The 15,337-nt window shown below is 43.4% G+C and overlaps 1 non-coding gene across 1 annotated transcript; it reads left to right on the forward strand.

Moving 5' to 3' along the window:
• The first annotated feature begins 14,064 nt into the window (after positions 1-14,064).
• LOC114813596 lies at positions 14,065-14,202 on the forward strand. The gene has a single exon (XR_003761313.1). It is a non-coding gene; the product is annotated as a small nucleolar RNA SNORA7 (small nucleolar RNA).
• Positions 14,203-15,337: the final 1,135 nt, after the last annotated feature.

Consider the following 15,337-nt stretch of genomic DNA (forward strand, 5'->3'; position numbering starts at 1 on the left):
GTACAGTGCTCTGCACATAGTAAGCGCTCAATAAATACTATTGAATGAATGAACCATAGTTTTAAGTGGTAAGTTTTCTGGTCTTCCTGCTCTTGGCTCTTTTCTGATTTACAATTTTTTAAAAATCAGTAAATCCCATTGATGCTCACTCCAGACAGTTCAGAGATGTCAGCCATCCTCCAAAATGAACTGTAATCATGATCCCATCTCACTATCACTGCAGAGACTCCCTCAGTGTTCAACAGTCCAGACCAGCAATTTTGAGTTCCACTATTTGTGAAGTTTGGCCCTTGGACAGTCATGATCTACCAAGCAGAATGTTGGATGAGGAAAATAATCCCATCTCACCCTATATGTGAAGATTCAGAATCTGAGGGATGAGAAGACATTAATAGCTCCAGCTCTAGACAACCATGAGAATTGGACCTTGACAACCAGGAAGATAACTTTGGGCTACTCTGTGATGCCTGCAGTGAACATCTGCCTGTGGAACTGGGAAATTAGATGATTTCTTGTGCCTCAGTTACCTCATCTGTAAAACGACAATTAAGACTGTGTGCCCCATGTGGGATATCAACTGTTAGCTCCTATCTACTCCAGCACTTAGTACAGTGCCTGGCACATAGTAAGTTCTTAACAAATGCCATTTTTAAAAAGCAGGAGGTCTTTTTAACTTGTTTCAGTCAGTAACTTTCTTCCACCAGGGCCAGTATGAGAGTTTAGAAAATTGGGGCTCTTTGAAGGTGTAGGGTTGGGACTCATGACCTTCTGGTAGCAGGTAAAAGATGAAGCTGAAATTTCAGCTCCACTTCTGCCCGCCCCCTCTAGCTCCAGTGGCTTTGCCCCAGAGTGCCAATTTTTTGGTCTTCTTACCCCATGGGGTTGGTGCTCTGGATAAGTATGGAAGTTTCTGAGATGCACATGTCGGAGTTCGGTGCAAGGCACATGCCAAGCTAATGCCAATACCCCATCTGAGGTGTTTCACTAGGTGAATAATCAATGTATGTAATTGCAGCTTAAAGGACATAGGATGATGGAATCTGGACTTTTCAGCAGTGTGTCTGATCCAAAAGAACTACTTCGGCAATTTATTGTCTGGAATGTTTTTGCTTTTTCCCCCAGGTTTTGGCTTTTGGATGCAGGAGATTAATTAAAGCTCACTGTCAGAACAATTAGTGTTTCTTAAAAACCACCTGGACCTAGTTAGCACTTTAAAGCTACGGTTGCAAAATTAGCAACCAGTTTCACTTTCCTGCATTTCTATGTATAGATGAAATCTCTATGTAAGTATTTCATCCTCTTATTGGACCATTCTTATTGGAAACCCTATGGTTTGTTAGAGGCAATAAAAATAAAAACTGATTTAGAAACCCATCTACAGTAGGTGCTAAATAAGTCAATCTCCTACATTTAAAACCTTACTTGTGTTGAGGGCATTAGACTGGAAGCTTAGATTTTAAATTTGAGAAGTGCCCTATGCACTTCTCTTTGTTAAGTAGGCTTTATTTATGAGGTGCATAATTTATTGTGTTGACATACAGTTTCTCTTATAATAAGATTTATCTTCAAGGTACATTGCTTTCCTGGTACAAAGGGTAGCAGAATGTTTATATCAGAAGATTGCTGAATAGAGAGATGTTTTCCCTAGACATCATTAATCGTCTACAGGATTTTCACTTAAATATTCTCTATCAACTCTCAGTTCATTTATTTCTGTTTGATTTTCTCAGAGCTTGTGTATCATGAACTCCATATAAAAGAGTTTCAAAATACAGTGGCTGTGTTTAAATCTGTGTTCATTCAGTGGAGAAGCAATGTGGCCTAATGGAAAGACCACAAGCCTAGGAGTGAGGTGACCTGAATTCGAATTTTGCCTCTGCCACTTACATACTTAAGTGCTACTTACTTAACATCTCTGTGCCTCAGCCTCCTCTTCTGTAAAATAGGGATTCAATACCTAATAATAATAATGATGATGATGATGGTATTTGTTAAGTGCTATGTGCCAGGCACTGTGCTAAGTGCTGGGGTGAATACAAGCAAATTGGGCCATGTGGAGCTCAGTCTCAATCCCCATTTTACAGATGAGGTAACTGAGCCCCCGAGAAGTGGAATTACTTGCTTAAGGTCACACAGCAGCTACGTGGTGGAGCCAGGATTAGAACCCATGACCTTCTGACACCTAGGCCGGTGCTCTATCCGCTAAGCCACAATGCTTCTCTAATTAGACTCCCTTCTAGTTGCTTCTGTGAGCCCCATTTTTTGATTTTTTTTATGGTACTTGTTAACTACCTCCTAAGTGTCAAACATTGAACTAAATACTGGAATAGACATAAGATCATCAGGTTAGACCCAAACTATGGGGCTCACAGTTCAAGTAGGAAGGAGAACAGGTGTTGAATCCCCCCGCCTTTTTTTTTTTTTAGAAGAGGAAACAGAGGTACAGAGAAGTTAAAAGACTTGCCCAAAGTCCTACAGCAGGTAAGTGGCAGAAGCAGGATTATAGCCCAGGCAGAAGTATGGAGTAGAGAGGGGATTCATGCAGGAGGAAGGACATGAGCAAGGGATTGGAGGCAGCGGAAGTGAAAGAGGCACAGTGAGTAGTTTAGTTTAAGAACAACAAAAAGTGTGAGCTGGGGTGTAATGGGAGAAGAGATTAGATAAATAAGGATAGAAAATTGGTAACCTTTGAAGATTTTTGATAATTAGAATGACATTTTTAAAAAATGATCCCAGGAAGAAAGTAAAATGTGGACTGGAGAAGGGAGAGCCTGGAGACAGGGAGACCATTCATTCAATCATATTTATTGAGCACTACTGTGTGCAAAGCACTGTACTAAGTGCTTGGGAGAGTACAATATAAGTATGAATAGACACATTCCCTGCCCACAACGAGCTCACTGTCTAGAGGCGGAGACTCATGCAGTAGCAACCAATGGTGTTCACTGAGCACTTACTATTTGCAGAGCATTGTACTAGGTGCTTGGGAGAGTACAATACAACCGAATTAGCTGACATGTTCCTGACCCAGGAGACCAGATGGGATATGACAATTGCTTGCATCAGTATGGTGACAGCTTGATGGGGAGGAAGGAGTGCATGTTGGAAACACCAATAGGATTTAGTGACAGACTGCATGTGGGAGTTCAGAGGGAGGAGTCAAGGGGAATATCAAGGTTGTGGCATTCAAGACAGAAAGGATGGTGGTGGTGGTAACTGTGATAGTAAAATTAAATAGAGGAGAGAATTTGGAAGGGAAGATAAGGAGTTCTGTTCTGGCCACACTGAGGCTAAGGTGTCTGAGCCATTGGTATTCCATGTGGTGAGGTATCAGAGGCAAGAGGTAATGTAACGTGGCAGAAAAAGTGAGATAATGAGTCTAGTGAGGTAGATTAGGGATTCTGCATAGGGATTCTGGTCGGAGTCATGAGAGCAGATGAACTCCCCAAGGAAGTGAATTTTCAGTGAAAAGAGAAAGTGACTCAGAACTAAGCTTAGGGACACCCACAAGTATAAGGTGAAAGGCAGAGGAAGAAGCAGTGAAAGATGCTAGGAGAGTGCAGTTGTTTTTAATGGTATTTTGTTAAGCACCAGGCACTTAACTAGTGTGCCAGGCACTGTTCTAAGCGCTATGGAAGATACAAAGTAATCAGGTTGGATCACCATCTTAGTGAGGCTTAGTGGAAGGAACCCTGGCTTGGGAGTCAGAGGTTGTGGGTTCTAATCCCAGCTCCACCACTTGTCAGCTGTGTGACTTTGGGCAAGTCATGTAACATCTCTGTGCCTCAGTTACCTCATCTGGAAAATGGAGATTAAGAACGTGAGCCCCACATGGGACAACCTGGTTACCTTGTATCTCTAGCACTTAGAACAGTGCTTGGCACATAGTAAGCACTTAACAAATACCATCATCATTATTATTATTAATCTCCATTTTACAGATAATATAATTGAGGCACAGAGAAGTTAAGTGGCTTGTCCAAGGTCAAATGGCAGATGAGTAATAGAGCTGGGATTAGAATCCAGTCCCATGCTGTATCCACTAGGTCATGCTGCTTCTCTGGAGAACCAGCAAACAACCATATCAGTACAACAAAGGTGAGTGTTTTCAGGAGAAGGTAATGGTCTACAGTATCCAAGGCAGTCAAGAGGTCAAGGAGGCTTAACACAGAGGAGAGGATTTGGCAAGAAGGTCTTTGATGACCTTGGAGAACAAAGTCTTAATGAAGTGAAGAGGGTGGAAAGCAGATTGAAGAAAATCAAGAAGGGAGCTGGAGGAAAGGAAGTGGGCCTATGTTCTAATTCCAGCTCCACCACTTTCATTCATTCATTCAATAGTATTTATTGAGCGCTTACTATGTGCAGAGCACTGTACTAAGCGCTTGGAATGAACAAGTCGGCAACAGATAGAGACAGTCCCTGCCGTTTGACGGGCTTACAGTCTAATTGGGGGAGACAGACAGACAGACAAGAACAATGGCAATAAATAGAGTCAAGGGGAAGAACATCTCGTAAAAACCGATGGCAACTAAATAGAATCAAGGCGATGTACATTTCATTAACAAAATAAATTTGGTAATGGAAATATATACAGTTGAGCAGACGAGTACAGTGCTGAGGGGATGGGAAGGGAGAGGGGGAGGAGCGGAGGGAAATGGGGGGAAAAGAGGGTTAAGCTGCGGAGAGGTGAAGGGGGGATGGTAGAGGGAGTAGAGGGAGAAGAGGAGCTCAGTCTGGGAAGGCCTCTTGGAGGAGGTGAGTTTTAAGTAGGGTTTTGAAGAGGGGAAGAGAATCAGTTTGGCGGAGGTGAGGAGGGAGGGCGTTCCAGGACCGCGGGAGGACATGGCCCAGGGGTCGACGGCGGGATAGGCGAGACCGAGGGACGGCGAGGAGGTGGGCGGCAGAGGAGCGGAGCGTGCGGGGTGGGCGGTAAAAAGAGAGAAGGGAGGAGAGGTAGGAAAGGGCAAGGTGATGTAGAGCCTTGAAGCCTAGAGTGAGGAGTTTTTGTTTGGAGCGGAGGTTGATAGGCAACCACTGGAGGTGTTTAAAAAGGGGAGTGACATGCCCAGATCATTTCTGCAGGAAGATAAGCCGGGCAGCGGAGTGAAGAATAGACTGGAGCGGGGCGAGAGAGGAGGAAGGGAGATCAGAGAGAAGGCTGACACAGTAGTCTAGCCGGGATATAACGAGAGCCCGTAGTAGTAAGGTAGCCATTTGGGTGGAGAGGAAAGGGCGGATCTTGGCTATATTGTAAAGGTGAAACCGGCAGGTCTCGGTAACGGATAGGATGTGTGGGGTGAACGAGAGAGACGAGTCAAGGATGACACCGAGATTGCGGGCCTGAGAGACGGGAAGGATGGTTGTGCCATCCACGGTGATAGGGAAGTCTGGCCTCAGTTACCTCATCTGTAAAATGGTGATTAAGACTGATATGGACTGTGTCCAAATTAATTAGCTTGTATCTACCCCAGCGCTTAGTACAGTGCCTGGCACATAGTAGGTACTTAACAAATAACTTAAGGGAAAAAAAAAAACCCAGGTTCTCTGACTCCCAGGCCTGTGCCCTTTCTACTAAGTCATACTACTTTCTCAGTTCAGTACAATAGAATTGGTAGACATTATCCCTTCCCACAAGTGGCTAACAGTCTAAAAGAAGAGACAGACATTAAAATAAAGTACAGATTGGGGAAATGGCAGAGTGTAAGACTATGTACATAAATGCTGTGGGGCTGAGAGTGGGATGAATATCAAAGGCCTTAAAGGGTATAGATTCTAGGGCATAGGTAACACAGATGGGAGCTCTCTTGAGAGGTCACTGGGAAGTATGAGAGAAAGAAAGATGAGGGGGACACTTTGGACTTCCTCCTTGACTACTGCATCTGCCTCCTTGCTGACTTCCTTGCCTTATCTCTCTCCCCACTCCAGTCCTATTGCTGCCCAGATCATTTTTCTAAAAAAGCGCTGTCTATATCTCCCCACTCTTCAAGACTCCCTATCCCTTCTATATCATTTATGCATTTGGATCTACACCCTTGGGATATTTAGTATTCACCCCATCCTCAGCCCCACAGCACTTACATATATATCTGTAATTTATTTATATTAATGCCTGTCTTCCTCTCTAGACTGAAAGCTCATTGTGGGCAGGGAATATGTCTACCAACTCTGTTGCATTGTACTCTTCCAAGGACTTCCAACAGTGTTTGCACACAAACAATAAATACTACTTACTGCATGAGAGTTCATACCTGGTTTCAATTTTTGCCAACCATAGGAAACAATAATAATAATTGTGGTATTTGTTTAGAACAATGCTTGCAACATGGTAATGCTTAACAAATACCATTATTATTATTACTTAGCACTTACTGTTAGGGACTGTTTAAAGCTCTGGAGTAGATAGAAGACAATCAAGTTGGACACAATCTCTGTCCCTTAAGAAGCTTCCAATCTAAGTAAATTGGTAAGGTCATGAGGGATAAGATATCCTTCTCAATAAAAAGGGGTCCGTCTTTGTGGAAGATTCCCCTTAGTAACTTTGGGAATGGTCAGACCCAAGCTGATGGGTATTTCCCTTGTGCCACCATGAGTAAAATTGGACCAGTTCTTAATGTCTTCTTTTAATATGCAGCTTAAAGTCAGTTAGTCAATCATATTTATTGAGCGCTTACTGTGTACCAAGCACTGTACTAAGTGCTTGGGAGAGTACAATATAACAATCAATAGACACATTCCCTGCTCACAATGAGCTTACAATCTAGAGGGGGAGGGGGCATTCCCCTTCCGCTTCCACCCAGAGAACTGAATATTTCTGGGATCTGCGGCATTACCTAGGTATCTCTCAGGACTCAGTTTTTTAATAGGATCATAAGATCCATTCTTCCTTCTCAGATTCTGGTGTTTCCTTTTCAGAAAGTGACCAAGGAATGAAAGAGTAGAGTTCCTTAAAAAGTGATTTTTACCAGCATGCAGGTTTGTTATTGTGCGTGAATATTCCTATTTCGGCATTACCTAGGTATCTCTCAGGACTCAGTTTTTTAATAGGATCATAAGATCCATTCTTCCTTCTCAGATTCTGGTGTTTCCTTTTCAGAAAGTGACCAAGGAATGAAAGAGTAGAGTTCCTTAAAAAGTGATTTTTACCAGCATGCAGGTTTGTTATTGTGCGTGAATATTCCTATTTCCCCAATGTCTTAGTTATACTATTTCAACTGCAAATCTCATTTGCTTCACCTGTGTTAGTAGAAAAGAGGAACAAATAATAGATGATACCAGGTTTAGCCAAATATCACTTAGTTACTGTATGTTACTCAAATCTAATCTGCCTCTCTAAACTTTCTATCTTTATCTTCTCATCTGTTGCAGGCTCTCATTTTGAATTTCCTCCCCTTTCCCAGCTCTAACAGAAATTTGTTTATTATACACTCAACCTCCATCAAACATGAAGTTGGGTGGGTTGGTAGATAAATAAACTGATAGATGTTAGTCAAGGGCAGATATGAAATATATCCGGAATATGTGCTTAAGGATAATAAAAAATAATATTGGTATTTGATAAGTGCTTACTATATATCAAGCACTGTTCTAAATGCTGAGGCAGATACAAGATAATCAGGTTGAACAAAACCTGACCCACAAGAGGCTCACAGTCTTAATCCCCAATTTACAGATGAGGTAATCGAGGCATAAAGACATTAAGTGACTTGCCAAAGACACACCAGACAAGTAGCAGAGATGGCATTAGAACCCAAGTCCTTTTGACTCCAAGGCCCATGCTCTATGCACTAGGCCATGCTGCTTCCCATGAAGGATGATGAGCCCCTTCCTCCCAGCACATCTTGGAGCTCTTAATGCCCATTTTACAGATGAGGTAACTGAGGCCCATAGAAGTGAAGTAACTTGCCCAAGGTCACACAGCAGATGTGGTGAAATCAGGATTAGAACCCATGACCTTCTGACTCCCAGGCCTGTGCTCTATCTGCTAAGCCACACTGCTTCTCAATCAATTAGAGCACTCAATCACCTTCCCTCCCTACCCACACTCTCACTACTCTCCTACTACAACCCAGGCTGCACTCTTCGCTCCTCTAATGCTAACTTTCTCACCCTGCTCAGTGGAAAGAGCACAGGCTTTGGAGTCAGAGGTCATGAGTTCGAATCCCAGCTCTGCCACTTGTCAGCTGTGTGACTGTGGGCAAGTCACTTAACTTCTCTGTGCCTCAGTTCTCTCATCTGTAAAATGGGGATTAAGACTGTGAGCCCCACGTGGGACAACCTGATTCCCGTGTCTACCCCAGCACTTAGAACAGTGCTCTGCACATAGTAAGCACTTAACAAATACCAACATTATTATTATCTCGTCTGTCTCTCTGCCCACCCCTTGCCTATGTCCTGCCTCTGGCCTGGAATGCCCCCCTTCCTCAAATCATACAATTACTCTCCCCCTCTTCAAAGCCTTATTGAAGGCACATCTACTCCAAGAGGCCTTCCCTAAACCCCCTTTCCTCTTCTCCCATTCTCTTCTGGGCCATCTTGACTCGCTTTCTTTGTTCTTCCCTACTCCCAGCCCCACAGCACTTATATCTGTAATTTATTTATTTATATTACTGTCTCCCCCCCTCCACTCTAAGCTCATTATGGGTGGGAAACATATGTTTATTGTTGTATTGTACTCTACCAAGCACTTAGTACAGTGTTCAGCATACAGTAAGCGCTCAATAAATACTGCTTACCAACTGATGTAAACTTAGGTCATTATTCCACTAGGAAAGGGGAAAATAATAATAATAATGATTGTGATATTTGTTAAGCGATGATTATGTGCCAGGCAATGTTTGAAGTGCTGGGATAGGTGCAAGATAATCAGGTTGGAAATAGCAAAAATACTTTTCGCAGATGCTTAAGGTCATTTGTATGCATTTTTAACTTTACTGAATCCAAGATGCCAAATACTATTTCTGCTACTAGCAAGTGCTCCTCTCAAGTGCTTAGTACAGTGCTCTGCAAATAGTAAGCACTCAATAAATATGACTGAATGAATACATTCACCTTGTTTAAGACCCACAGAAAGAAACGAGTTTCACTGTTCTGTTCTGGAGGAAAAAAAAAAATCTGAATATGCACAAATAAGCTATTACTTTCCCTGATCAGCTCTGCCAGCCTGTATTCACTAAAACTGTGATTGATAGTTATCAGTGAGCTCCTGCCTAAAAAGAATTAGTTTTTATGTCTCAGAAATTCCTCATTAATTCTTAGCTGTTCCTGAAGAGTTTTCCTTAGCCAGTTGTATCCAACCAAATATATTCTGGGAATTTCAGCCAAGGAAATCCAGATGCTACAAAAGATAATTTTTCCTGGTTTATTTATTGATCTGGGCTCTTCTACCCTAACCACTCTATTGGTGTATTATTTAACACCCTCTGGAGGGTGTTGATACTGATAGCTATAGACAGGTATTGCTTTCTACCAACTCCATTTCACTAATAAATCCTTTGAGTTACAGGGAAAACAAGGTGCAAAGTAAGTGACAGAAGGAGAATGAGAATTTAGGGGCTCCAAATTTAATCCATTTGTCTATATAATTTAACAAAAAAACCCTCTATTTCTGTGTGAGGTTTACTTGTGGCTATTAATTTTTTCCTCTTCCGTTGCCTCATATAAAGTTGCCAATCGATGTATCCTAGTTACAAAGATAACTAGGTAACAAAAGTACGAATGTGATTAGGTGGCACAGAATGCTTCCTGGAATGTAATACTGCAACAGGGACCTAGATCATCAGGTGATCACCCAGCATGATGCTAATCATTTAGCATTGTTGAATTTAGGGTACACTGGGGACATTGAGAGACTTGAGAAATATTGGAAAAATGGGCAGATGGACAGTTTTTTAGGTTTTTTTTCCTCTTTGATCTTTGAGCTGTGTCAAGGGTGGAAGAAGGGGGAGGTTTTATGAGGTTCTGTGATATCTTGTCCCCTTTGTTAGTTTCCATATATAGCAGAGTAAGTACAATTGCACAGTTCAAGATTGGGGTCGTGGGGGGGGGGGGTGCTACTATAAAAGCTAGAAATTTCATAGAGCACAGAATCTCTTTTTGTGATGCATAAGAATCATTCAATGCATTGACCATGTTTAGTGAACATAGAGAAAGATGGCAAAGGTTTCCCCCCTTAGAATATGGTGCCTCAATCCAAAATTAATTAGAACTTATCACGGTATGTATTTTGACTACAGAAAGAACTAGCCTTGCTCCAACTAAGGGGAAAACCACATGAGAAATGGAGATTCAAATTCAATGCAGTTCCAGATCTGTGAACTGCATTTACTAATGAATTCAAAAAGTGGATTACCTTATGTCTACCCCAGTGCTTAGTGCACTGCCTAGCACATAGTAAGTGCTTAACAAATATCACAATTATTATTTTTATTATTATTAAATGGTAGTAATGGTATATTTTGATCATCTACCGAGTTTAATGCTCTGTACTAGGCACTTGGGAAAGTATATTACAAGACACAGTCCTGCCCTCATGGAATTTAAAAATCTAAAGAATATGACTCCCTCCCAGCCCCAGAGCACATATATATATATATTTATATTTATTAATGTCTGTCTCCCCCTCTAAGCTCACTGTGCACAGGGAATGTGTCTATTGTATTGTACTCTCCCAAGTGCTTAGTATAGTGCTCTGCACACAGGTAAGTGCTCAGTAAACACAACAATGAGAGTGACTTCATAGGCACATTCACAGCAAACACACCTAGTTCATTTCTCATTCCAGATGGTCTGGGTCAATAGTAGGTTTTTCTTTGCAGTCATGTTTCTTGCAGTAGTAGTTTCATTTCTAGTTTTGATCAGAGTCCCCCAGCGGGTGAAGAATTCTGGATGTCACAATACCACCTGTGCTTTCAAAACAGAAAGATGCAAAAAGAAATCAGCGTTTTTAACTGTCATGATCAACATAATATTTGCAGCAGAGTGCAGAGCCATCGTACTATGTGCCTGAGGTACAGGTGGAAAAGTTATAAGAACAGTCATCAGTGGTATTTGAGGGCTTACTATGCGCGCAGCACTGGGGAAGAGAGTTGGTAGATTCAATTCCTGTCCATAAGGACTTTACAGTCTAAAGGGGGAGACAGACATGTAAATTACACATATATACATATATAAATTACACATATAAGCTCCGTGGAGCTGAAGATGAGCTGAATCTCAAAAGCTTAAAGGGCACAGATCCAAATGAATAGGCAACACAGAAGGGACAGGGAGTAGGGGGAAATGAGGGCTTAGTTGGGGAAGACCTCTTGGAAAAGATGAGAAGCAGCGTGGCTCAGTGAGAAGCAGCGTGGCTCAGTGGAAAGAGCCCAAGCTTAGGAGTCAGAGGTCACGGGTTCATTCATTCATTCAAAAGTATTTATTGAGCGCTTACTATGTGCAGAGCATTGTACTAAGCGCTTGGGATGAACAAGTTGGCAACAGATAGAGACAGTCCCTGCCATTTGACGGGCTTGCAGTCTAATCGGGGGAGATGGACAGACAAGAACAATGGCAATAAATAGAGCCAAGGGGAAGAACATCTCGTAAAAACCGATGGCAACTAAATAGAATCAAGGCGATGTACAATTCATTAACAAAATAAATAGGGTAATGGAAATATATACAGTTGAGCGGACGAGTACAGTGCTGTGGGGAAGGGAAGGGAGAGGTGGAGGAGCAGAGGGAAAAGGGGAAAAAGAGGGTTTAGCTGCGGAGAGGTAAAGCGGGGGTGGCAGAGGGAGTAGAGGGAGAAGAGGAGCTCAGTCTGGGAAGGCCTCTTGGAGGAGGTGGGTTTTAAGTAGGGTTTTGAAGAGGGGAAGAGAATCAGTTTGGCGGAGGTGAGGAGGGAGGGCGTTTCAGGACCGCGGGAGGACGTGGCCCAGGGGTCGACGGCGGGATAGGCGAGACCGAGGGACGGTGAGGAGGTGGGCGGCAGAGGAGCGGAGCATGCGGGGTGGGTGGTAGAAAGAGAGAAGGGAGGAGAGGTAGGAAGGGGCAAGGTGATGTAGAACCTTGAAGCCTAGAGTGAGGAGTTTTTGTTTGGAGCGGAGGTCAATAGGCAACCACTGGAGTTGTTTAAGAAGGGGAGTGACATGCCCAGATCGTTTCTGCAGGAAGATGAGCCGGGCAGCGGAGTGAAGAATAGACTGGAGCGGGGCGAGAGAGGAGGAAGGGAGGTCAGAGAGAAGGCTGACACAGTAGTCTAGCCGGGATATAACGAGAGCCTGTAGCAGTAAGGTAGCCGTTTGGGTGGAGAGGAAAGGGCGGATCTCGGCGATATTGTATAGGTGAAACCGGCAGGTCTTGGTAACGGATAGGATGTGTGGGGTGAACGAGAGAGAGGAGTCAAGGATGACACCGAGATTGCGGGCCTGAGAGACCGGAAGGATGGTCGTGCCATCCACGGTGATAGAGAAGTCTGGGAGAGGACCGGGTTTGGGAGGGAAGATGAGGAGCTCAGTCTTGCTCATGTTGAGTTTTAGGTGGCGGGCCGACATCCAGGTGGAGACGTCCTGGAGGCAGGAGGAGATGCGAGCCTGAAGGGAGAGGGAGAGTTCTAATCCCTGCTCCGCTACTTGTCTGCTGTGTGACTTTGGGCAAGTCACTTAACTTCTCGGTGCCTCAGTTACCTCATCTGGAAAATGGGGATTAAGACGGTGAGCCTCATGCGGGACAACCTAATTACCTTGTATCTACCCCTGCGCTTAGAACAGTGCTCGGCACATAGTAAGCGCTTAACAAATACCAACATTATTATGTAATTTTAATAAGACTTTGAAAGTGGGGAGAGTTATGGTCTTACATATGAAGGGGGAGTTCCAGACCAAAGGGAAGATGTGGGCAAGGGGTTGTTGGCGAGATAAAAGAGATGAAAGTACAGTGAGAAGGTTGGTGTTAGAGAATTGAAGTGAGCAGATTGGGTTGTAGCAAGAAATCACCAGGGGAAAATAGGAGCAGGCAAGCTAATTTGAGTGCTTTAAAGCTGATGGTAAGGAGTTTTTGTTTGAGGCAGAGGTGGAGGGACTGGAGGCTCTTGAGGAGTGGGGAGACATGGACTGAATTTTTTTTAGAAAAATCATCTGGGCAGCAGAGTGAAGTGTGGACTGGAGTAAGGAGAGAGAGGAGGCAGGGACGTCATCAAGGAGGCTGGTAGAATAATCAAGGCAGGCTAGGATAAGTGCTTGAAACAATGTGATAGCATGGATGGAGAGGAAAGGGCCGATTTTAGTAATGTTGTGAAGGTAGAACTGAGGGGATTTGGTGACAGACTGAAGACGTGATACTTAGCCTCAAGGAGTTTACAGGCTAATGGGGAAGACAGACATAGCTCCGCTGCTTATCAGCTCTGTGACTTTGGGCAAATCACTTAACTTCTCTGTACCTCAGTTACCTCATCTGTAAAATGGGGATTAAGACTATGAGCCCCACGTGGGACAACCTGATTACCTTGTATCTACCCCAGCGCTTAGAACAGTGCTTGGCACATAGTAAGCACTTAGATACCATAATTATTATTACCAAATTCACAATAGGCTGGAGCAAGTACAAAATTGTAAAGCAATGTTGGAGTCTGTAAGCTCCTTGTGGGCAGGAAATGTGTCTACCAACTCTGTTGAATTGTACACTCCAAGGCACTTAGTAAAGTGTTTTGCACACTATAAGAGTTCAAAAACAATTGTTTGGTCAATTGATGAATATTTAGGGGTTTTCTCACTGAAGTAGTTGAAACCATGTGAGCTGGTGAGTTCCTTGGGAGAATAAGAATTAGACGGTTGAGAATTGAGCTCTGAAGCTTTAAAGGGAAGCAGCATGGTCTAGTGGAAAGAACATGAGCCTAAGAGTAGAGGACCTGGGTTCTAATTCTAACTCTACCACTTGGGCAAGTGGCAAGTATGATCTTGGGCAAGTCACTTAACATCTCAGTTCCTCAGTTACCTCCTCTGAAAATGGGGATTAAGACTGTGAGCCCCATATGGGACATGAACTGTGTCCAACCTGATTCATTTCCATCAGCCCTAGCACTTAGTACCCCTCTCAGGGTCACACCTGGAGAGTTTCCAGCATTCTATCTGCCTCGACTATGGGAGGGAGAGTCAAGCAGAGGCCTATCCATTCCATTCCTAGCATGGGCAGTGGCTAGTGAGTGGAAGGCAAGCTGCTACAAACTCACCTATGCTGGGCAGCAGTGGCATGGGAGAGAGTTGAGGGTGGAGACTCTAGTTTACTGTGCAGAAGAAGGCAATGGTAAACCACTTCCATATTTTGACCAAGAAAACTCTATGGATCCACTACCAGAACGACTGCAGATGGAGGTGGGGCGTTATGGGAGAGATGTGTCCACGGCGTCACTATGGGTCAGAGTTGACAATGGCAAAAGACAAGAGCTTAGTACAGTGACTGGCACATAGTAACTGCTTAATAAATACCCCCCAAAAAAGTACACTGACCATTAAATGGTGAGAAGAGGAGGAACCAGTCACAGAAATGGAAAATAAACAGAGACAGGAAGAGAACCAGAGAAGTGCTGTGTCTGTAGACTCAATAATAATAATAATGATGGTATTTGTTAAGTGCTTACTATGTGCCAAGCACTGTTCTAAGCTCTGGGGTAGATACAAGGTTATCAGGTTGTCCCACGTAGGGCTCACAGTCAGTCCCCATTTTACCGGAGTTAACTGAGGCACAGAGAAGTTAAGTGACTTGCCCAAAGTCACATAGTTGACAAGTGGCAGAGCTGGAATTTGAACCCACGTCCTCTGACTCCCAAGCTCGTGCTCTTTCCACTAAGCCATGCTTCTCTCAAGGCCAGAGAGATTATCTAGGAGGACAGGGTGGTCAACAATGAGAGCAGCCAAAAGGTCAGAGAGGATTAGGATAGAATTTGGAGCAGGATTACTCTAATCCATAATCCAACCAAGTCATATTCAGTATTTATTGGAACACTTGTAAAAGGCTTTCATATTAAGAGTCCAATATAGAAGCAGTTCTGCATAATTTGTCCCATCTTGCATTTAGATCAGAAAGAGTGATCAAAGGACCTACCCAAGTCCTTAAAGGTTTTTCTAACAGGAACAGAATCCAGAGTTAATTGTTTTCAAGGTCTCTCCTTTGACCCCCAGCCTGTACTTCCTAGCAATGTTGGTCAGTAGGCACATAGATAGGCTGTAAACTTGTTGTGGGCAAGGAATGTGTCTGTTTATTGTTCTAAAGTACTCTTCCAAGTGCTCCGTATAATGCTTTGTACACAGTATACACTCAATAAATGAATGAAAAATGGGCAACAGCATATCTTTTCCTCTGG

The sequence above is a fragment of the Ornithorhynchus anatinus genome, chromosome 7, assembly GCF_004115215.2.
Source record: "Ornithorhynchus anatinus isolate Pmale09 chromosome 7, mOrnAna1.pri.v4, whole genome shotgun sequence".
Classification (NCBI taxonomy): Eukaryota; Metazoa; Chordata; class Mammalia; order Monotremata; family Ornithorhynchidae; genus Ornithorhynchus; species Ornithorhynchus anatinus.